This window comes from Cavia porcellus, unplaced genomic scaffold, assembly GCF_034190915.1.
Source record: "Cavia porcellus strain 051 isolate PalLab524CR breed Dunkin Hartley unplaced genomic scaffold, mCavPor4.1 scaffold_15, whole genome shotgun sequence".
Lineage (NCBI taxonomy): Eukaryota > Metazoa > Chordata > Mammalia > Rodentia > Caviidae > Cavia > Cavia porcellus.
The window spans coordinates 56,711,190-56,735,798 of NW_026947498.1; positions in this window are offsets into that span (position 1 = coordinate 56,711,190).

Below are 24,609 nucleotides of genomic sequence, written 5' to 3' on the forward strand. Positions count from 1 at the left end.
TCAGAATCCTCTTGACCAGCCCTTCTTCTTACCACCTGGTCAGATTTCAATAGAATTTTTATGATAGCAAACATGCAAGTTATTAATTCATTATGTTTTTGTTTATTGACTTGCCACTAGAATGCAGGCTTCACGGTGAAGTGTCTTGAGACTATCATGTAGACTAAGTGGCCTAGATGCCTTGAATAGTGCCTGACATTACTTGGTTTTAGGAACTATTTATCATGTGGATGAGTACACATATCAAGAATACATTCAAGTATTTCTATAGTTATAACAATTCTGGAAATAAAATTTTGAATACATATATGTATTAAGAAACCTAGGTTTTCACAATGATCAGCTTTTAGACGTTTCTCCATACACTTTATAAAGTGCATATGGAAGAATGAAATTTTAGTAAACTTATGAAATTATTTATATAACTACTTCAGATGGGAAAAGCACCCATAGAAAGAGAGTATAGTGTGTCCTTGAGTTTCTCTAGCTGTCTAAGACAAATTCTTAGTCTCTTCATTTTGTTACATCATGAGTCAACTTCGTATTTTTCTGAAATACTTCCTCTAAAATTTTTATTGTGGAATATGTTTTAAACACAGAATTGTAAAAATATACTTAGTTATTAAATTAAATGAGTGCATCTAATATAATTATCATAAATAGATAAAGATTATATATATTCATCCACTTGGTTCAAGACTGAAGTTTTACTCCATTTTGTATTGATGATCAAAGTTCCATTTGCTGTGCCCTAAAGGACTTGAGTTACTCATCTTTTAGCTCTTTAGAATTTACCAGCAACTCTAAGAGCTACTAAAAAATATTTAACTTATAAATAACACAGTTCTGCAGTGTGAGATGACGGTGATGGTCCTTAATCCCCAGGTTAAAAGAAATCTTTCAGAAACCGTTATTTTCATGGAGTGTGCTAACCAGTGATGTAAAAGAGGACAGGAAGTTAGAACCCCAGAACAGTATCTCCATACAGACTTCTCTCACAGCTAATAGTCACAAACAGTGATGATAGCAGTAATACTCATTTTCTAGGAGGTTGGGAGGATTAAACACCATGCACCTAGCCCAGAATTGATTATGCAAATGTTCAGTAAATGCTCACTGTTTATTTTATGACATTTTTACTAATAGTTTGTAGCAAAATACATTCTTAAAAAGTTTTGTTCAACAGTAAAATTTTACACTAACTGAAATGCATTACATTATCGTATATTGTTAGCAAACAAGATTCTGATCTAGAAATGTAAAAAAAAATGTATTTGCTTTTGGCATAAAATCCACTATAATTTTCGATAAAAATTCTTTTCTGGATCCAATAAAGATGCCAAAACTGAGGAGACTTGACAGCCTTTAACATCAGTGGGTGCTATTAAAAATGTATATATCAGATCATAGAATGGTGCATTTCTTCTTTATTTCATTTAATTTTTTAACACTAAAATGTCAAATGCATATCAATTCTTTTTTCATCAATTTCATTTGTTTTAAGATTATACTAATTATACTGAATTTTAAATAGAAGTCAAATCCTCTGCATTGTTTATTGAAATAATAAAAATCCATCTGGACTCTGGGAATGATAACAAAATAAAATATACATATCAATGTTGGAGTGAATACATAGGTACTCAGAGATTTCTCTCTTCCAGTCAGGCACAGTGACCCACACCTGTAATCTCAGTACTATGGAGGCTGAGGCAGTGGATCATCCTGAGTTCAAAGCCAGCAAGGGATAGAAAGTGAGTTCAAGGTCAACCTTGACCTTGAAGGTAGACCCTATCTCAAAAAAATTTTTAAAGTTACTATCTTTGAAAACACAATTTTCAATATCCATAGTCTGTTTTTATAATTTCTTGAAGTTTAAACGTGCTTAACAGTTAGAAATAAGATAAATGGTAGAATGAAGCTACACAAACACACATCTCTTATTTTGTAGATAATGATCATAATTTATTCCATTATACACTAAGATCCTGGTCCTTGCTAACAGGAAACAGTTAACACAGAATAACCTGTGGTCCCCATCATCAAGGAGATTAGTTAGACTCATGAAGTAATAATTAAAATGAGAAGTGCAGCATAAAATTGGAAAAATCATTGTGGGGAGAAAAGCTGTGAAATGGCTGTTTCTATGTGAGAAGATCAAGTCAGCTTCTGGCAGAAGGGAGATTGTTTCTGGGAAAAGTGGTACAGTCTTAGGAGAAATAGGGGAAGACAACTTCCCAGGAAATGGAATGCGTTTGCACAGAATTGCACAGGTAGGAAGGGGTCAGGTACATTCTTGGGTCTCCTAGAAGATCAGCTTGATTTTTTGTCATTTTGGACAATCTCAAATCTTTGTCTTAGGCATAATAGTAATTTCTTTTAACTCTTAGTTCTGGAATTTTTATCAGTTTATCACTTTATTAAGTACAAATAGTGCTTAGAGAGTCTAGGCATCCGAACTCTAAAACTGAGCACACAGACACTAATGCTCACATAAAGAGAGAACGGAAAAGTCCAAGGTTTCATAATGTCTCCTAAATTCTTTCCTATGGATGTACATTTCAACAGTCATTTCTTCACTTTCTCTCTGATAAGCACTATAAGGTTTTTGCCATATTCAGTGAGCCTTTTCCTGTGCACTAGCTTCCAGTTCTACATTCACAGTGAGTTCCGTACTGAATTTTTTCATTGAATACTAAATGCATGAGCTAGTTGTAGGCAGATGCATAACATATAATAGGTGGGAAAAAAGTATAACAAGTGACTTTTCCCCCTTTATTTGTTTATTTTATAGTCTCTGAGTAATTCAGTAGGGCCCTAACTGTAATTTGGAGGGAGGAAATTAGAAAAGGAGTGAGGGAGGAAGGGAAATAGAATAATGTGTAAAGGTTTGAACCTGCAAAAATCTTATTTTCTAGGAAAACTGAAATATGAGGAATCAAAGCAACAGTCCTTCAGATACTATAAATGATAGCTGTTGCAATTAATATCAGAATGCAGTTTGGCCCTGTGTCCTGGACACTGGAGTGAATATAGTGTTGTTCCAAGGTTCAACAAGCATACTGCAACTGTGGGAGTGGAAGAAATTTACACTTAGAGTAAAATGATGGGCATCCATAAGAAGGTGAGAATCTGCAGTGATAGGGTGATACATGTTTAAAAGTGCTTCATGAGTAGCACACAAAATAGATTTGTGATAGAAAAATGTGAGAAATACGCTTACAAGAATACGGGAGGCATCTTCTGAGAGTATCAAAACTAAGTGGAAAAGAATACTATGAGATGGGTCTTATCATCTTTGTGATTCCAGTGACAAAAAATACATAGAGGTATTTGTAGATATATTAAATGGTTTGCTTACTGTTCAAAAGGAAGTAAATGTAACAGCTGTGTGGGAACCAAGGCTTTATTAGTCTCTGCTTTTTTTCCTCTAATTTTAGAGACTCAGCTGTTACTTAATTCAAACTCAAGTCTTAAGAAGTAAGAATACCAGACTCAAAAACTGTAAAAGGGAAGACCATTTTTAATTTTTCTCAAGACCTCAAGATTTAAGGTATCAGTTTTAGCAAATAAAAATATATGTGGCCAGTTAAATCAAAATTTCAAAACTGCAATGAGTACATTTAACTTAAATATGGGCCAAACTTATATGATAAATATTTTATTTGTAGTTCATCTGAAATTCACTTTAATTATCCCATATTTCATCTGTCCAGTCATACTCAGTACAAAAATTTGTGGTACCCCTTGTATCAGACTGCATACACATGGTAAGAATAAAGATCATTCAGTGCTGTTAGTTCAGTATTTGACAACTTCCTCGAAGCTTTAGGTAGTAGTGTTTCCTGCTGTTTTCATTAGAGCAGCTACCAACACATTCAGATTTTTCTCAGAATTGTTGAGCACTTCTACAAACAGATCGAAGAATGGAAAAAAGCCTTCACAGAAGTTTTAGTTATCCTGTGTTATTCATTATAGTTATTCTGGGGATTCTCTACCATGTGATTCACTCTGAAAACAAAAACAAGGGAAATAATTGATATTTACTGAGACTAGTGTTCGTCAACTTGCACCTTCTACCATCATTGTTCTATCCCATAATGATTCCCAATTCCTCCTTAATATGGGTGAACAAAGAAAGAAATTTTCCTATCTGACAAACACTATAGCAACTGACAGAATTTTATGCCACACGAATATAAAATTGCTGAGCTTGGTATGTAATTAAGAATATTGTGTTCTCACTGAGTTTCTAGTGTTTAGTAATGTTTTATATTCTCAAAGTTCTAATACAAAACTGATATAATTAGCCTCTTTGCTTTCATGTTCCTGGAGGGTTTTTTCTTTTTTTTTTTTAATCTCAATATACTTAAAGGCGTGTTGAGTTATTGCAAAGTCACCACGGCATTTGCCTTCATGGTGAATTCCCTGGGTGTGTGATTGTGCAGCTATGTCATTTTTTCACCTCGATTCTTCTGCTGAGTTTGCTTTAAAGTCATCTGCAAGTTCTGCAGCCTCTTTTTTATAGTAGAGTGCAATTGCTAGGAGTCTTCAATTTTGGAGCCACACATCCTCGTAGCAAATCCCAAGACATAGAAACAGAAATGTGCATGATCAAATCTAATTGTTATGTTCAACCTAGCTAGGATTTTAGGATTAAAGTAGCATTCCGAAATGTGTGAGCCACAAAGAAAATTATTAGTATATTTATTTGTCTTATTTCCTTAGCAAAAATAGTTTTGTTTGTTACCTGTGATGCTTTCCAAAGATAAATATCAATAGTTATACTTGTAACTCAGAGCCATATATGAATCAATTCTAGATTCTAGTTTTCTTAATTATAAGAGAAAGAATTTTTTTAAAAAATGATGATTAGTGACAAGCAAAATATTCTATAGCATTTAATTGCAATATCACTAATCTTTGCAGTAAGGTATCTTTGGATTATGTCTCAAATTGTTAAAAACAAATCAGAAATTACTTTGAGAGAATTGGAATATGGATATTAAAATTGGCTTTTTCCATTTACTTATTTTTCTGTCCAACTCCCCTAGCATCTAAACATTTTCAAGTGTATTTTCATTCCTGAGAGACAAGACAAGTATAAAAGAGACAATACATTGACATTTCTAAACTTGTAGTGAGAGGAAAAGAAAGATTATAAGAGGTGGACTGACATGCTAAAGTTTAGTGAGTAAGTTCATAACTATGGTGGCCACCACTCAATATGGCCCCAGCGATTCTTGCCTGCTGTTATTCATGCCCTTAACAAGCCTCTCTTATTGAGGATGAGCTGGAGTTAGCAATTTTTCTCCTAATAAGTACGATAAATGGAAGTGCCAACGTTTGTTTTTCCTCACCCTCCATCCCTTTTTGGAAGCCAGTTTCCAAACAGTGAGCAATCAAATGGCTGAGTGCAACTGGTCTGGAAGTGAGAGCTCCTGCCCACACCCTCCATCACCCGGCTAGTTTTCAGATGAGTGGGGCCTCAAGCAACAGCTTGACTACAGTCTTATGGGAAAGCCAGAGCCACAAATATCTAAAGGTGCTGCTTCAGATTCTTGGCCATTAGAAATAGTGTAATGCAAACAATTAGTATTCTTTTAAGCTGCTAATTTGTGGGTAAGTTTGTTATGTGTTAACAAGTAAGTAATAGAGGGTGGAATTGTTATTGGAATATAATGTTCTTGCTGTATAGGTATTAATTTCTTCAAATAACATATGCAATAATTTGCAACTGGACTGAGCAGGAATTTAAAATTAAAATTATAAGCTTAAATTAGCTTGATGTTGGAATTATTATTTTAACTGAATCCAACTATTGTTTGAAAACATTTCTCAATTTACATGTACCTTGATGATGAAGGGTATTTCTGCTATTGACTCAGACCCAAAGCTAAGCAGAGCAGATCTCAAATCTATTTAATCGTTTGAGCTAGACCACTATTTCTTACAAATCCTGCAGGTGGTGATGATTATTGAAAACATAGTACAAAACTCACAGGTGGATTCGATTGTAAATATTGTGAAAATAAAACTCAGAACTAAGGTTTTAAAATAGATTCTGCTTTTTAAACATAAAACTATTTACCTAGAAATATTTTCAGGTGGTGAAGATTTAAATCCTGGATTTATACTATGAAGATGCAAACTAATTAATCTTTATCTGGTCAGTACAATTATATCAGATCTGGTCAAGCATAAGAATAGGGATCAAGATGAGTGCTTGCTGGCTCCAAGTGGCGTTACATCATTACTGGTAAACAGAGCAAATCTTGCAAGGTTAGACAACTTGACCATAATCCAGTCTTTGGAACATCACCATAGAATTTTTTTTTTTTTTTTTTTTTTTTTTTAGGCATGGTCTCACTATATAGTTCAGGCTAGCTTTGAACTCACTTGGAGCCAAGGCTGGCCTCAAACTCATGCTGGTCTCCCTACCTCAGCCTCCCAATTTCTGTAATTACAGGCATGGGCCACCAATCTGTCTCTGGAAACCACAGGTCAAACCATCTCTGTGGTTTTGCCTTTTCTAGAATGCTATATATTTGGAATCATACAACATGTGGCTTTTTGACAGTTTTTAATTAGCAATATGCATTTAGGAGTTCTTTTTGGTTTTTTGTTGTTTTGTTTTGTTTTCTTTTGTTTTGTTTTAAGACACGGTCTTGTTACTGAGTCCAATGTACTCTTGAACTTGTGTTCCTTCAGTTTCTGCCTCTTGAATAGTGGAGTTACAAACATTGCATCCCCACACTTGACAAAATTTCTGTGTCTTTCTGTAGATCAGTATATTTACTGCTGAATAATATTCCATTGCCAAGATAATTCCAGTTTAGGTATTCCCTTACTTGCTTAAGGACATTTTGATTGATTCCACATTTTGACATTTATGAATAAAATTTCTGTAAAGATAAAAGAAAAAGAAAACCTTCCAACCTAGTTTTAACTGCAGACTTCGAACTATATTCAAAGCTAGTCATGACTTCCTAGATAGAGAAGAGGTATAGACTACAACAGTGTTTGAAAAGGCTGATGATTTCTGGGAGAGAAAGCTTTCCTGGAGGAAGAAGGACTCCAGCCAGAGTTAGATGTGGTACAAATGGAATAGATGTCAGGGGTGGAGGCAATCTTAATTACAACATGGCATCTTAGCTCAAATTATCTAAAAGGTTTCCTCACTGGGAAGGAGACTTAAATAAAATATGAAATAATGGTATCATTCAAAATTGTTAGATATTTGGAGCACTGCCTGGAACTCATTTAGCATTATAGAGTATTATAAAAAGGAGATATAAATTTTTTTCCTCAAAAAGTACCCCACATCTGTGATTCTTCCAGCATGTACACTTGGATACGTAAAGTATTGCAAAGAATTTAACCTTTTTAAAATGATACCCCTGCTAACTTTCAACTGGTGATTTTCTAAGAGTTCATCTCTTTCTAGTTCTGCAGAACAAAACACACTATTATTAAATTATGGAATGGTAAACAAACTCTTTCAACTCCATACACAACTGTGTGACTCCTGCTAAGACAACATTTAATATTAGATGATTACCCTTCTTTTCCAATGTGATTTTACTGTATCACTGCTTTCTAAATACAACAATATCATCATCATTAATTATAATTATTCCTAATCTGCCAGACACAGTTACTTTTCCTTCTTTATCTTATATTCCATGTATTTTATATTTTTTTTCTTTTTCTGAAGAATTAACACAATTAAATTAACCTTCCCATTTACAATGTATTTAATATTTAAATATTCCTCATATTACAAAGAATCTCCATTTTATAAAATCTACTTTCTTGGATGCATATACATTAATAAAACTAAAGAAGAAAAATGGTTGTTTCTACGCCCATGTCTTATTAGCAGAACTTTGATTCAAACAAATCACAAATATTTCTATCCCCTTCATCATAACAGAGAATATAAAAAGTTTCCTCTTTAGTTATCTAACCCAGCTTCATGAGCGCTTTTCAAAGGAACACATTCTAAATCACTAACAGTAAGATGACTACATAACATTACTGTGCATGAAAATCTGGCCAATTACACATTTTCATCGAGCTACTTATAAGTTTCCAGTAATTGTTCAATTCTTGCATAACATAAGCTATTAACATGGCTTATCATGTAGTGTGCCAGTACTGAATTTTTATCTAACGGGTTATTTAATAATAGCATTGAAATAAAAAATGAAATCTCTAGACTCTGAGCAATATCACTGCTTTTACATGCTCTACAGTCTGTAATAGGCTATTAGATAAAAGATAGTAATGTATTCCAGAAGAGCAAATCCATTGACAATGAATAAAGGGCATGATTTTATTCGTGTTTCACAAAGAATGATGTCTGTATCTTTCATAAAAGAATTACAGTCTTCAAAGATTTACAGACTTACATCCTTTTGTAGCTGGCATATAATGCTTATTCTACACAAAGTCTTAAGGAGATTCAGAAATATCCTGGGTAGGTCTAGGAACATAGATATTGTGAAAGCTTATAAAGCACCTAATATAAAAGAAAATATTATTAACATCTTACGAGTAAACTAAGGAAAAAAGATACAGTTATTTAATAACATTTATAAGATTTAGTGTATATAATTTTTAAATTTATTTTCCACTGATAAATATTCTCAATATGTTTTAAATTTTTGACCTCCTACATAATTTTAAATTACTAATTTTTTTATTGAGACACTTTCTATTTAAATATTGATGGATTTTTAGTATGTTTTAAATGTTCAAAAATCAGTATATTAATAATTCTTTTTTAGTATATTAATAATTCTGATTGATTCATCTGTGATCAGGCAAGATCTCAAGGGCAATGCAGATAGAAATTTTAATACCTCTGAGAGCCAAAGTCATCAGTACCCAAACCAACCACCCTCAATTTTTGTGGTTCATTTGCCCTGCAGCTCTCTTCTATAAGACAGAATTCAAAAAAGACACTTTTCTTTTGTTTAAAAATTATAATGTAATCTCAAGTTACTATGGTGATGCTCTAATTGACTTGTAAGGATTTTAAAGTGGCATGAGCTTCCTGTTTCGACTGAGCATTTAAAATTTCTATCTGACAAAGGAAAAATCATTAAATACATTTTTAAAAATTTAACAAGAGTTTGAAATACAGAGAAAAGTAAAGAATAAATGAGAAAACTTTCCGTGACCTTCACAAGTACAGAAGAAATTTGAATATGATTTTCAAAAGACTTTTGAATTCCAAATATTGAATTTTATTACAGTTTTCACTTTATTCTAGTATATGGCAAACTGCTTTTGAATGTGTGAAGCATCTCAACAATATTGGCAGTCAATGTTTTTACTGTCTGGGAAGAAGAATATATATACATTCTCCTTCAACATCCTGACAGGTAAGTTTCAGGACCGCCTGCAGATACCAACTTTTGCAGGTGTTGAAGTCTCTTAGGTACGATGATATACTATTTCCATATAACCTGCACACAGCTTGCTGTGAACTTTATTTTTAAATTATTTATAAAACATGATACAATACAAATGCTACTAAAGTTGTTATTTGCTATATTATCCAGGGATAATGACAAGAATTAAAACTATGCATACTCAGTGCAGAGGAAATTTAAATTTTTTCAACCCAATTAGTTTAATCCAAGGATACACATTTAGAATTACAAGGCAAATGTATACTATAAATAATGATCTTCCTTTTTCAAAGGTAGATCATTTCTGTCACTAGAACACAGTCCACTAGTTTCAGAACTAAACCTCCTTGAAAACCAAAGAAAGATATTACTGCAGCAATTCTTTTAAAGTCAAAGAAAAGTCCCCTTATTAAGGCAATGCCCAGACTACAAAATGAGAAAACTGATTGACTGAGAACAGAGGACCTATCTGAATTTTAAAAGGAAAATTAAGCACAGGATCATGTTTTACTCATGTGTCATAGCAAAAAATGTGGCTTTACTCTAGCCATGGAGACAAAGATCTTGTTTCTGTAAAATTTGGATTGAGTTTATTTGTAAATTTAATTGGCCCCATTAACAACGACAAAAAGTTTGACAATATATTCAGTGAGCTTATCGATGTTGCTTATCTTATACATAAACAATGTATTTGGTTTGGAAGTATTACATATATAATAGACAACAGAGCAAATGTAGTTTTAAAAGTGAATTGGAAATAAAGATGTATTATTTTTCCTGGAGATCTTTTTTTAATTTTTGAAGTTTTCTTTGGGTTTTCGATTGATACATAATAATTATGCATATTTTTCAGATATAATATAATGTTCTGCACAAGTATACACTGTATGAAAATCAAATCATAGTAGTGAGCATTCTACTTATCTTGAAATATGCAATATTTTGTCAAGTATAGTAACCCTACTGTGCAATAGAACATCAAATGTTATTCCCCTTAACTTTAAAAATTTTTATTGCAATGATCATGTCCAGTTCCTCTGAATCTGCTAGAATACACTGTGTATTTGACTTTTAGGAATATAAATCTTGCAACTTTATCAAAGGCTAAAATGAGTTCTTGAAGTATATTAATTTCTTTTTCAGTTTCCTTCATTAACCATTTAACCGTTTACCCCCTGCATCAGTTGGGCAGTGCATTCATTTATGTACTGACTGACCCAAGGGTCACTTGGACAGCTATCATTTCAAAGCGGATTCTTATATGGAATAAATTTGATACAACTGCCATTTGTATATTTCCTTTTATATCATATTTTACCTTTAATTTTTTATTATCTTAGAAAAGTTGATGAAATAATATGCAAATTCTGGTCATCCTTGCATTTACATAATTGGACTGGAAAATAGTGTTAGCTTCTCATTGCTGTAAGATACACATGCAGTAATATTTTTTTTTCAAAACAGAACAATTTAAGCAACATAATACTTCCCTCAAGACAATCCAACATAACAGTAGCTACCATAGTGTCTCTTTCCTAGAAATATATGAGTATACCTTGATACACTATAATATCAAATGGAACAAAATAGCATAAAACCGTTCAAGAGAAGGAAAGTATTACAGGGCATTCAGAACCAACTAACAGAAAATGAACAATGGTTACTGTATTATCTCCTTGTCTATAAAAATCTTGTTTATACCATCACACATAATAAAATCCAATAAGCTATAACATTACAGAACAGATGGAGACAAAGGAACAAAAGCATGGTAGGACAAGATGATATTAAATCAGCACTGTCTATTATAATGTCTTGTTTTCTTCAAAATAATTTTTCATACCATCACAGACAATAAAATCAAACAACCCAGAATAAAACCACCCCAACTAATGAATGAAAACATTATAAGGCTTCAAAGCAATATAATGGGGAATCATGATTACCACATACTTTTATGTATTCTTACCATTTCTTACATTTCTTCTAGTAGGGAGACTAGACAGTATTTATACATGTGAGATTGATTTATTTCACATCTGAGTATGGTCTCAAGATGTGTCCATTTATTTATAAATCTCTCAATGTGATCATTCTTTACAGCTGAGTAGTACTCCATTGCATAAAAATACCACAACTTTTTTTATCCATTCCTCAGTTGATGGACACTTAGGTTGTTTCCAAGATCTGGCTATTACCAATTGTGATGCTATAAACATGAGTGCACATATATCATTGTGGTATGATGTTTTCAATTCTTCTGGGAATATACCTAGAAGTGGTAGACCTGGATCAAATGGGACTTCCAACCCCAGCTTTTTGAGAAATCTTCAGACTGACCTCTACAATGGGTCCACAAGTCTACACTCCCACCAACAGTGCAAAAGAGTTTCTTTTTCCCCACAGCCTCTCAGCATTTGTTGTTGGTAGTTTTCTTGACCCTGGACATTCTTTCTGGAGTGAGATGGAATCTCAGTGTGATTTTAATTTGCATTTCTCTAATGAGTAATGATGATGAACTTTTTTTCATGCATTTATTTCCTCATATGAGAACTATGTATGCATCTCAGATGTCCATTTTTGGTTTGGATCTTTGAATTTTGGGGGTCTGGTATTTTTAAATTTTTTATATATTTTAAACAGAAGTCCTCTGTCAAAGGGACAGTTCACTAAGACTTTTTCCCCGTTTGTCAGTTTTCTTTTCACTGTGCTGGAGATTCCTTTTAATGTGCAGACACTTTTTAATAAGACATGATCCCAGTTAATGAAGTATTTCCTGTGGGGTTTGATTCCTGTTCATGAATTCTCTGCCTACACCTATGTCTTCAAGGTTTTTACCCAATTTGTCTTCCAATAGATTTAGTGTTTCTGTTTTAGTATTCAGATCTTTGATCCATTTAGATTTTAATTTAGTACATTGCAATAGGCATGGGTCTAGTTTTAGTTTTTGGCATATGGAGAGCCTGTTTTTCTGGCATCATTTATTAAAGAGACTGTCTTTCCAGTGAACATGTTTTGCCCCTTTATCAAAGATAAGGTAGTTGAGTGTGTTTGTAGTTGTGGTTGTATCTTCTAGTCTATCCCATTGATCTTCAGATCTGTTTTTATTGCAGTACCATGTTGATTTTACTACACTTGCTTTGTAGTATAACTTCAAGTCAGGGATTGCGATACCTCCTGCTTTGCCTTTGCTGCTTAAAGTTGTCTTTGCTATTCTAGGTCACTTCTGGTTCCAGATGAATTTAAGGAGTGATTTCTCTAGATCTATGAGGTATGTTGATGCTATTTTACTGGGATTACGTTGAATCTGTATAACAGTTTTGGGAGCATGGTCATTTTCACAGTATTTATTCTTCCTATCCATGAGCAAGGGATGTCTTTCCATTTTCTGAGATCTTTGATTTCTTTTTTCAGAGTATTTTAATTTTCCCTGCATAGATCTTTCACTTCTTTCACGAGATTAAATCTGAAGCATTTCAATTTTTGGATGCTAGTGTGCAAGGTGTTGTTTCTCTTCTCTTTCTGTGATTTTGTTGCTAGTGTGAATGCTATTGATTTTTGGTATTGATTTTGTATCCAGCTACATTTGTGAATCTATCATATCTATGAGTCCTTCAATGGAGTTTTGGGGGTCTTCTATATAGAGTATTATGTCATCTGCAAATAATGATAATTTAACTTCCATTTTTCCTATCTTTATCCCTTTTATTTCTCTCTATAGTCTAACTGCTCTGGCTGGTATTTTCAGTACTATGTTGAATAGGAGTATGGTAAGGGACGTCCTAGTCTTGTGCCTGATTTTAAGGTAAAGGCCTTCAGATTTTGGCCATTTAATATGATTCTGGTTGTTGGTTTTTCATAGATGACCTGTATCATATTGTGGTAAAGACCATCTGTTCCAATATTCTGTAAGGTTCTTATCATGAATGAATATCATGAATATCATGAAAGCTTTTTCTGTATCGATAAAAATGATCATGTGATTCTTACTTTTGGCTTTTTTGGTATGGTGGATTACGTTTATTGATTTACATAGGTTGAACCATTCCTGCATGCCTGGGATGAATCCCACTTGGTCATTTTATATAATCTTTTGATGATTAGCTGCATCTTGTTTGCCAATATTTTATTGAGGATTTTTGCTTCTGTATTCATTAGGCAGATTGGCCTGCAGTTCTCTTTTTTTAGCTGGGTCTTTCTCAGGTTTTGGTACTACAGTAATATTAACTTCCAGGAATGACTTAGGAAGGATTGCTTCCCTTTCAATTTCACTGAAGAGTTTGAGGAGTGTCGGCATTAAGTTGTCTGTATTTCTTGTAGAATTTCGCAGTGAATGCGTCTTGGCCTGGGCCCTTCTTTGTAGACAAGGACTTCATTATATTGTCAAATTCATTAACAGAAATTGGGTTATTCATCAATTTTATATCTTGACCTCATTTTGGTACTTCATATGTTTCTAGGGAACCGTCCATTTCTTCTGTGCAATCAATCTTATGAGTTTAGAGGTTTTCAAACTGGGTGTTGAAAATCTGTATTTCTACAGAGGCTGTAATGATTCCACCTTTTTCGTTCCTTATTGCATGAATTTGAGCTTTTTATTCCTTTTTTTAAATAAAGTTGCTTAGGGGATTATCAATTTTATTTATTCTTTTAAAGAACTAACTCTGATTCATTGATTTTTGGATTGTTTTCTTAGTCTCTATTGCATTAATTTCTGCTCTGATTTTTATCATTTCCTCCCTTCTTTTGGCTTTGGGCTTGACCTTCCTCCTCCTCCTCCTCCTCCTCCTCCTCCTCCTCCTCCTCCTCCTCCTCTTCTTCTTCTTCTTGTAGATGTTTGAGGTGTAGCATCAGGTTATTCATTTGTATTCATTCTGTTTTCCTGATGTGGGAACTCAGTGCAATAAATTTTCCTCCGAGGACAGCTTTCATTGCATCCCACAAATTCTGATAAGTTGTATTTGTATTTTTGTTTGCTTATAGATGTTGTTTAATTTCTTCTTTAATATTCTCTGTGACCTGCTGATTGCTCAATGGTGTGTTATTCAATTTCCATGTGTTCATGGGAGTTTTTCAGTTACTTTTATCATTAATTCGTAGTTTCATGGTGCTATGATCCAATAAAATGCACGGGATAATTTCACCTCTTTTGCATTTATTTAAATATGTTCTGTGGGCTAATATATGGTCTATTTTAGAGAATGTCTCATGTACTGCTGAGAAGAATGTGTTTTCTGATGTTGTTGGATGGAACACCATGTATATGTCTATCAGGTCCATTTGTTCACAGGTGTGATTCAGGTCTGTTATTTCTTTGCTGATTTTCTGTCTGTTTGATCTGTCCCTTGGTGTCAATGGTGTATTAAGGTCTCCTGTTATAATTGTGTTATTGCTTATTTGATTTTTCACTTCTATTAATACTTGTTTTGTATAACTGGGTGCTCTGGAAATTGGTGCATATGTATTTAACTTTGTTATCTCTTCCTCTTGAAGTTTTCCCCTAACCAGTATGTAATGACCTTCTTTATCTCTTCTGGTAATTCTTGGTTTAAAGCTCACTTTGTCTGCAAACAGAATAGCTACCCCTGCTTTTTAGGGGGGGCGGGTCATGTTGCATGAAGTATTGTTTCCACTCTAACTTTCAGTCAGTGAGTATCCTTTTGGGTTAAATGTGTTTTTGTAGACAGCATATGGTTGGATGCCGTTTCTTGATCCATTCTGCTAGTCTGTTTCTTTTAATTGGTGAATTGAGACCATTTACATTAATGGTTAATACTGTTATATAATGGTTTATTATTGACATCTTTCTGCTATCTTTCTGCTATTGCATCTATATCTTTCCATGTTGCTTGTTTGCTTTGCTTAGTGGTTTTTTCCTAAGTACATCTAAACTATCTTTCAGTATTCTTTGCAGGATTTGCTTGCTGATCATAAGTTCTTCAGCTGTTCTTTGTCATGGAAGTATCTTATTTTCTCCATCGATTTTGAAGGACAGTTTTGCAGGATACTTCAGTCTAGGTTGGAAATCATTTTCCTTTAAGATCTGAAATACTTCACTATATGCTCTTCTTGAATTCATTGTTTGTTCTGAGAAGTCTGCTGTGATTCTGATAGGGTTTCCTTTGTAGGTGATCTATCTTTTCTAAGAGCTTTTAATATTCTATTCTTATGTATTCCTGGGATGGTGATTATTATATGTCTGGGTATAGTTTTATTTTGGCTATGGTTATTTGGAGTTCTGTATGCTTCACTGATCCTGATGTCTGTTTCCATTCTCATGTTTGGGAAATTTTCAGCTATTACTTCTCTAAATATCCTCTTGACATCCTTTGTGTTATCCCCAATTTTTCATTTACAACTATCCATCTTATGTGGTTTTTCTTTGCATCATCTTGTAGCTGTTGAATTGTTACTTCCTGACTCCTTGTTACTTTCAAAAGATCTTTCTTTTCCTGTTCACTAGTTGTAATCTTACCTTCAAGGTCTGAAATTCTATCTTCAGTTTTTTGCCGTTGTTTTTGACAACTTTCAATGGAATTTTTGATTTCTTGTATATCTCTTTGAATCTGCTTCATGTAATCTGTTTTTTTTTTTTCTTATATTGTTCATCCAGGGATTCTATCATTTTGTTTTGTTGCTTTTATTTTTTTTAACTGTGTTTTCTTTACATGTACTTTCATTATTTTTACCATTTCTTCTTTTATCTCGGAAATTATTTCTAGTTTGAATTCCTTTAAAGTTTCCTGGAGTTTCTTCTTTATTTCAGTTGCTATTATTTCAGGTATTTCAGGTGTATGGTATATATTTTCTGTTGTGTATATAGCTACTAAGCTTTCTTGGGATGGGCTGGAGGTTTGAGATTGCATTTTGGTCTTTTATTTTGTCATTTTCCTAAATTGCCATGATTCAAGTGCTGTACCAAGGCTTCCCCTGGGCCTGCTGGCAATCATCTTCTATGCCCTCATCTCCTTGGACTGAATTGAGGTTGCTGAGCATGTCCAGTCATGTCCACAAGACCTGCCATGCCACCTCCAGTGTTCAGGAATTTGAGTGAGCACTTAACCCCTGTGGATGATGGTCCAAAGCCCTCCCTGGACAAGGACCAATGCTTTGCAACTCACTTCATATGCCTTCAACTCCCTTGATTGAAGGAGGTCACTGTGCGTAATCTAGTCAGATCACAATGCCTACCACAAAACCTAGTCTAGTCTAGGTGACTGAAGCTGGGTGGTTCCTTGACCGGTGCTTGCAATGATCTTAAACTCTCCTGAGGAGCAGGATGGTGCCCAGACACTCACCTTTGGCTGCCCAGTACCCAAATTGAGAGAAGGTAACTGGTGTTGGCCCAGGCAGGCCCAACACCTGCGGAGCTGGTTAAGTGTGGCTGGAAGCTGGGAGGTTCCTTGACCACTGGGAACCATGATCTTAAACTCCTGGGGCTCATGGACACTAACTTCCGGCCACCCAGTACCCTTTCCTCCTGAAGTTTTAATCTAGAATTGGGACATACAAAAAGACCCTAAAATATATTATTTATTTTAGGCACTCTCTTTGTATGAAAGGTTGGAAATTAGCAATTTCCTTTTATGTATACCACATAAAAGGTATGCATATCATAATTTAAAAACTCTGTGAAGGGTCATTTTGGATAAAAAAAAGATCAGCCTTGAAAAAGCATACATTTATCAGCTATACTATACAGCATTCCATGTACTCATAATAGAAAGCTCTATTAAAATCAGAGGACAATCATTTTATTTTATTTTGCTGCTGCTATAAATTTTTACTCCATGAGACAGTTGTATCCCTCTGCTGTTACAAGCATCAATTGTCACTAACATATTTCTGGGTGATAATCCTTGCACCATTAAAAACTTGCTTCACTATGAGATAAAACCATTTTATTTCTCTAAATTTTAATTCTTTCATTCATAACTGCAAACTTATTAGATTATTTTATCTGAAAGTAAACCAAATTCTATTTCTTCATTTATAGAACCACTGATTAACTGTGATCAACTGTTACATGGACTGATATGGTGAGGGATTTGCATTGAATTATTGAAATTTGGAATTAAAATACTAAATTTATTTTTTTCCTTTCATTTTATTTTAAGACCTCCACACACCCCACAACTGAACACATGTAAAGGGAAAAGAAAGGAAAGGAATTTCTCATTTTTCTTGTCCTCATCACTTTCTCTGGGTGTACCCTGCCAGAGTTTCAGTGATTGACTTGTAAGGAAGACAGATCTGAAGATCAGCTGTTGAATACTATGTTCAGGAGCTATTGTGAAATTTACCTCTAGAAGCCACTTGAGAATTTTTGGTAAAGAGATTTCACCATCTATTTGGCAGCTCCACACTGTTGGTTGTCATGCTTGCAAACACACTACTGATTTCTTTACATCCTCAGTGAACCCAAAAGTACCACTAAATGAGACAAATGTTGATCAAATTTTTCATGTTTCAGCACTGACAGCTGTTATAACAACAACAAAAAAAAAACCAGACTACTATTTTCTGGTTCCATTAATTCCAGTTTGTACTTACCTAATGGATGGTCTGCTCTGCTGAAATGATAGCATTTCCTTAACTATAGCTGTAGCTAATTTGTTTATAAAAACTGAATAGAACCGATACTGATTTGCCTCAATCAACCAAGGAGAAGAGAGAGAATACTTGCAGCATGGTTATGATTTTAAAGGAGAGATTTTGACTTAAAATTCATTGTGTTCTATAAAGAATGATATCCAAAAAGTCATGAGTCATTTTTCCTTTAGAATTGTCTTCAGTTTGTAAACCTTCACTACTGATGAGCAGAATGATATGTTATACATTAGCCTATTGATATTTATCCTTCTTTTGCTTAATTTGTCCTCCTTATCTAAAGTTTTCTTCTCATGTCTAGCACTCTTAGATGGCAAAAGTGAGTTTGTGAAACACACTACTGAAGAACTGTCTTGTGAACTGCATTAGTACATGAGTTTGAGGTGTATAAACTGTCAGTTTCACAACTTAAGTTCTACTCCTTTAATAGCGATTGCCTTCCCTTCTCCAAAGTGTGTGCTTAAAATTTGTGCTGGTTTGTGAGTAATTTATAATTTTAGTATAAGTAAATCCTTTGCAATTACTAATAAAAGAATCAAAATTGATATTTGCTATCATTTCTCTGGACTACAAAATTTCCAGTTTATATGGAAAAATTCTAAAGAATCCTTTATCGTAGTGGCTGAAAAGAAGTAAAGTAAATTATGTTAGCTAATAATAAACCCACAGTGAACATTAGATAGTCTGATATTGTTATAATCACATAAAAATTCCTATTGCATGGAATGACTCAGCTAAATTAGGTTAAAAAATGTGGAAACTCAGGATATCCTTTCACAGAGCTATGCATAACAAATTTTGTTTTTAAGGAGCATATAGATAAGAATGAAAATTTACAAAAGTATTTTTAATTTCCAGAATAATAGTATTACATCTAAATTAACTGCAGAGAATTCTATTTTAAAATGTTTAGACTAGGGAAATAACCAGAGATTAGTTTGACCACTTCTGTATACTTATTTCTTCAATATAGGTCGTGCTTCAGAAGGTTTAGTTTTGTGAATCTAGTAGTCACCTTCACTTAGATGTCTTATGACTATCTCAATTCATTATGTACAGACTTGATTTTTGACAATTTTTATACAAGTTTCTTTTTCTTGGATATTTTTATTGTTTGTCACTCAAGTGTCCAACATTTTTAACACAGGAAATGGGAGATTTCTTTTGTGTCTCTCATCCTTATTGCCTGCATTTTACCTAAATGCTAAAATTTTTCCCCATAAACTGTAGGATGGCTCTGGCCAGCTCTACTATCACTACACTAGTTGTCAGCTACGATCCTTTCTAATCTGAAGTACCCAAAGTTTCCATGTAGGAGTCTTCTATTGTCTTCTTCTCAATTGTTTTCCTCTTAAAAGTGAGAATACTTTTTTTTTTTTTTTTAGTTTGAAGTGTGCCTTCCTATTTTAATCTCTGAGTCTATTTCACATAATGTCTTTGGATTTAATACAATATGAAAAACATTTGAAGAAATAAAAATAAAGGAGGCTCACAGAGTCCACAGGAAGTGACATCTACTGGTCTCTTAAAACTCATCTGACAGCAGATCTCATTATTCACGCTGACAAGATTTCAGCCCTGTCGATCTTTCCTTTGGTCACTGAAGAGTACTTTCTTGCCTCAAGATCTTTGTACTTGATGATTTCCCTCCTAAATATTTTTCTCTGCTTTATTTCTGATTCTTTTTATTTCTGATATTTTACTTTAGAACCACCCTTTTTCAGTTTAGTTAGGTGTAATTGATGTATTATCAACCAGAGTCAGTTCAAGAGAGTATCACAGTGAGACTTAGATATTTATGAAACTGTCACTACTTCAGTGTGTGAAACATATAGTCTTCTTACTTTTGTTATTTCTGCTTCTAGTCAACCAGTGTTCTAATATCTCTAATAAAAGATTTATATTTTCATAAATGTTATGTATATAAAACTTATAGAATATACCCTTTTGTGGGAACAGAGCTAGCTCTGACTTCTTCAGCACAATGACACTATTCCATTCATATTGCTGCATGTATCCAAAGGGTCATACATATTTATTACTAATTATCATATCATTGGAGACACCAAAATTTGCATAGTTGTTTATATGATGACATATATAAGAGTTGGTTCTAGTTTGGGGATATTAGATTTCTATAAAAAAGCATTTGTTAACTGTATTTTTAGTATTTTAAAAGCTACTAATACCTTAAGTAGTAACATTTTGTTTCCAATATGGTGTGTGACTTCTGCTTCCTGGTCATTCTTGCCAAAAGTTAGTAAGTCAATCTTTTTTGAATTTAATATTTAGTTGGATCTTATTGAATTATGGATTTGCCTTTTCTGAAATATATTGATGATCTTTCCTTAAGTTTATTGGTGAAATTTAGATATGATTAATGTTCACTTTAATTGTAAGGAATTTGTGCCTATACATTACCTATTATGGTTCCTATTTTTTATTTTCAGTCCTTTCCCCTCCCTTCAGCCCCTGTCGCTCTCCTCATTTACAAGGCTTTGTTTCCATTTTATCCTTTTTTATCATTTCTTCCCCCCCCCCCTTTTTTTTAATTTAAAGAAAAGGAAACAAAAGAATACATGGAGATTTTTTAAAAAGGGTAGAAATAATACAAACTTACAGAAAAACAAATGGTAAGAAATTGCTGGTTGATAAGTTACACATTGTCATCTTAGAAATAGCTGTTCATGTTATAGAATTAAAGTATTTAGAATGACATTCATAAAGTGACACTACAAACCGTTCTGCTCTGTGATTGAACAAAAGCTCAGTAATATGGTTATCAGTCCTACACATTTGTTTTACATCTCAAAGAGGGTAAGATTAAACATATCAAAACAGAACAAAGCAGTTAAAAAAACAATTTAAAGAAATACAGATTTCACAGCAAGCCCACTGGAGATCTTCATTGTCTATCTAACTGTCTCTAGTTTCTTACAAATAGTTGTCCCCATCTTCACCCACTTTATATACTTATTGCATATTATAGAACTAATCAAATCATTGGAGGCTTTTTAGGTCCTCAAGTTCCAAATTAGGGAAGACAAAAGTAACTACCATCGCATCTCTTATTCTCTTTGTGATAGCTGTCCCCATCTCTACATATGCTGAAATTGAACTCAAGAAACCAGTCCAATGTCATTCTAATCAGCAAACAATAGTATTGCTAGAATTTCTATCATAATGCTACAAATGCTACGGGTTTCTATCATAATGCTACATAATGCTATGGGTTTCTTAGCGTCTCTTCCTCAGAGTATCTGTTCATTACATCTTGCATTATATAATCTGTTTCCGTAAATAATTAAAAAGAAAAAAAAAACATGTGTGAATTTCTACATATATATCTATGCTCTCTGTATTATAGGGAATACCAAGTAATAGCAAGATAGAAAAACAATTTCCTAGAAAAACATGCAATGGATAAGACATATAAGACCACAATATAGATGATCTTCCGTAGTTACTATGTTTTTTTTTCTTGTTATTTTCAATAGATTTGACCACAACACTGGATTATTATAGTTAAATACAGTATCACCTATTTTTATAAAAACTTAACTTTGACAGCATTGTAGGATTTGAGAGCTGTTACTAATTAATACCAGTATGGATATCCTTTACATCTTGTCATCCTCAGAATAGTTGCCTCTACTTTTAGGGTTGATACTAACAAGCATACCAATTTCAAATAAAATCAGCCAAGGCCAACCCATAGTCTTATGATTCAGATTCAATTAAGATCAGTCATAGTAAGACAATGTAAGTATTGTAGGATTTCAGTTTAAGTTAAAGGAAAGTAAGGATAGTTACCATGGTATAACCTGCTATTTTTGGGTCAAGATGTCTGTGCCCTCAAATCTGACATGAGTGGACAGACCAATATAAATTAAATTCAAACTAAATATGTCAGTAAGACTACTATGTCTTTTAAATCCTTATACACCATTAACAATGACCTCTGCCTTTTTATTTTTTTATAGAGTTTCAGCGCTGTCTATACTAAAGACTATAGCTTACTGTCTCTGCCTCATGTCTTCTACTCCACTTTTCTGCTATAATTTGTCCACCTTATTCCCTCATTCCACTGTCTGCCCCGTTCACTGAGTCCTCTCTGCCACTGTTGCTGGAATCCTGGTATCTCTTCCTCTCTTTCTCTGTAATGTCCTTCAGCACTCTCTGTAGGGTTGGATTGGTGGCCATGAACTCCCACAGTTCCTCCTTGTCTTGAAAGTATCTTCTTTCTCCATTAATTTTGACAGAGAGTTTTGACGGGTATATGAGCTTCGGTTGCATATTATTTTCTTTCAGGGCTTGGAATATTTCTCCCCACTCCCTTCTTGACTTAAGAGTTTGTGTTGATAAGTCTGCTGTTATTTTGATAGTTTTCCCATTGTAGGTAATCTGCATCTTTTCTCTGGCTCTTTTTAATATTCTGTTCTTTTGGTGGATTTCTGGAATCTTGATTATTATATGTCTAGGCATAGATCTGTTTTGGTTGTAGGTAGCTGGTGTTCTGTATGCCTCTTTTATCTGGATATCATTTCTTTTTGCTATATATGGAAAATTTTGCTTTAATATATCTGTGAATATTCTTTGTATTTCATTTTTGGTTGCTCCTGCTTCCTCACTCACATTCTTTATTCTTAAGTTATGTATCTTTTTGTCATCTTCTAGTTTTTGAATTGCTTCTTTCTGGTTCCTTGTTATTTTTAAGAGGCTTTTTCTTTCACGATCATATGCCATAAATCTCTCTTCAAGTTTCAGAAGACTGTCTTTAGTTTCTGTCAAGTCATTTTGCCAGTGTTCAATGGAGTTTTTAGTTTCCTGGTATTCTCTTTGGATCTGTTTCATGCATTCTAAGTTATGTTTAAATTCTTCTTCAGAAGTTTCTCTTTCTTTTCTGATTTCCTCAGTTCTTCCATCTATGTTCTCTTGGGCGGGGCTTGTCATTTCTTTAATTAATCTCTTTATATCTTGCCTCACTTGAATCAGGAGTACAGCTTTAAATTCTTCTATGAGATCATGAAGGTACTTTTAAATTTCAGCTGATGCTGTGTCGAGCAATGGATGGTTACTGTGCTTGTTCTCTTCGGTGTTTACTTCTCCTGGGCTTATTTTCTCATGTTGGGCAGCTGGAGATTTTTTTTTTTTTATCTCTTGTCATGTTTCTTGTTTCTTTTAGGCTGTCCTGGGGTTCTCTGGCCCTCTCCAAATTGCTTAGGGCTTTCAGAAGCGTGCTGACTTGAGTTTTTGCTGTCCTCTCCAATTTGCTGTTATCTGAGGTAGGCTGGGATGCAGGGGTGGTACAGGCTAGTCTCCAGCCTCTGCGCCAGTCAATCCATAAATTAGGCTGTACTTTCTGGATGTCACTGAGTTGTGACTATTTTGTATCTGCTTATTGGGCCCCAAGCAGAGGCTTGGTTTAATCCCAGTAGCTCCTGCCGGTTCTCTTTGTACCAGAAGCAGCTGACTAATGTCACTATGGCACAGGGTCCTGCCCAAATCCCAGCTGTTCTCTTCCAGACCTCTCTGTGACAGGAGCACCAGAATAGCAGAACTGCCCAAATCCAAGATGTCTCCCACTAGTTCTCTGTATGATGCTGAAGCCAACACGTACTCAGGCTCTGCCCAATTTCAAGATGCCTTCCACCAGCCCTCCCTACAGGGGGACTCAGTGATGCCACCAAGCTGTATGTTCTGCCCAACTGTAAGATGGCTGCCACCAGACTCTGTGTTATTGATGTTCCTATGGTGGCGGGCACTGCCCAGTTCCAAGATGTTCTCTGGCCAACCCCAGCAGCCACGGGGTCCCCAGTACTCATCAGGGTCCACACCGCCCACCTTTCCCGTGCTCCCGGCACAGCACGGAATGGTCAGCTTTTCCATTTCTTTTAACCAACTTCACATTTTGTATTATTCCTCCCATTTCACAATACTATTATATGTTTTGGCCTTTATTTGTCTTTTTGATTTTTCACAAAAGTTGCAATATTTATATGAGTGTCTGATATTTCAGTTAAGAGTATGGTCTCAAGGTGCATCTACTTACCTGGAAATCCCCCTTATCCTTTCTTATAGTTCAGTAATCCACTGTATAAAAACAAAACAAAGCACATCTGTGTATCCATTCCTCAATGATGGACACGTGAGTTATTTCTAAGATTTAGCTATTATAAAATGTGCTGCTATAAACATGAGTGCAGGTATGTCACACTGGATTGATGCATTTAATTCTTCCAGGAAAACATCCAAAAGAAAATAGTTGGGTTAAAATGGAATCTCTAATCTTAGTTTTTGGAGGACTCCCCACACCTATTTTCTCAGTAGTTTCACCAGTCTATACTCCCACCAACAAGAGATCTAGAATAGCAATAATAATCATTATAATAATAAATATCCTAGGCAATAAAGGCAAGTTAGGGGACATCACAATTCTTGGTTTAAAATCATACTACAAATCTAGTGTGATACACACAGCATGGTATTGTCAAAAACAAAGCCAAAAACAGGCCTAAGGGTAATGGAACCGACTACAAAAATGTAGAAACAACTACAAAGACACTCAGCCACCTTA